Source organism: Pseudonaja textilis, chromosome 2 (genome assembly GCF_049901715.1).
Source record: "Pseudonaja textilis isolate UNSWEBS1 chromosome 2, rPseTex1.2, whole genome shotgun sequence".
Lineage (NCBI taxonomy): Eukaryota > Metazoa > Chordata > Lepidosauria > Squamata > Elapidae > Pseudonaja > Pseudonaja textilis.
Window position 1 is genome coordinate 130,587,645 of NC_141991.1, and position 1,140 is coordinate 130,588,784.

Below are 1,140 nucleotides of genomic sequence, written 5' to 3' on the forward strand. Positions count from 1 at the left end.
GGGTAGGCGTCACACAATGCTCTTCCTCACAGCCAAATGAATGTATTTTACTCCCATGTGCTACTCCTGCAGCCTATTGTTACTATGCCTGAACAACAAGATTAGATAGTGTTAATACCACCACACATATTAATGTAGGATAGTTTTAGGGAAATATTGGATAAATTCTCTGATGGTACTTCCTCTTATCCAGCATTTCCAATTGGCAACCACTCTTCTGAACATTATGGCAGGGTAGGTTTGAGTGCAAGCCTTTATAATTGATTTAGCCTTCATGTTTTATTATTTACTGCATGCTGCTTCCAATAGGACTCTCTCAGGAGGCTGATCTAGTGGAAGACTGATAGCCTTATGAATATAAATGCTGCCATGACATCGCCTGGATTATAACAGGGTGGAATCAAATTTAATAAAATCCTGATTCTCATCTGCAGTAGTTCAGATAATTGTAGCAAAGAAATACTGAAAAATCAAATCTCATTTTTGCAACCCATGTATGGAAGTCTTTTTTTTTCCATATTCCATTTTCACGGAACCTTAACTACTTTCTACCACATAATTCACTGGCAACTGAATCCTGTTCGATTTAACTAATTGAGAACTAATGGTAAAACTTCTGTTGAGCCTGTAAAAGTGTGACTCACTTCAGGGATTGAAACTGGAGCCAGTATAGCGTTAGGAAAGGCAACCCCTTGTTCATCACCATCCCTCCTTCCTCCCCTCGCAGGACTCCTTGCAGCTTCATTTGAGCTGCTGCTCCAAGGACCCGAAGCGGAAGTGGGTGTGGGTGTGTGTATATGTGTGTGTGTGTATTATATAATATATAACACACATATATATAATACATACACATACATATATAGTATACATATCTGTCCCAAGGTGGGATCTCGATTTAATTCAGCTGCCTCTACAGTATTTTGGTGCGAAAGGTACGTGAAGAATCATTCCGGACCAGTCAAAAAGATGCTCTGGTATTTTTTTGTTCATTTTTATTTATTTTTTATTTATTTATTTTTGTCAATTACTTACAAGATAATAGATATAAGTAAAAACATAGTTATGAATACATGGATACATATAAGACAAAAAAATAAAACAATTGGACAGGGACGGTAGAGAGCGGGAGGGGTAGAGTTG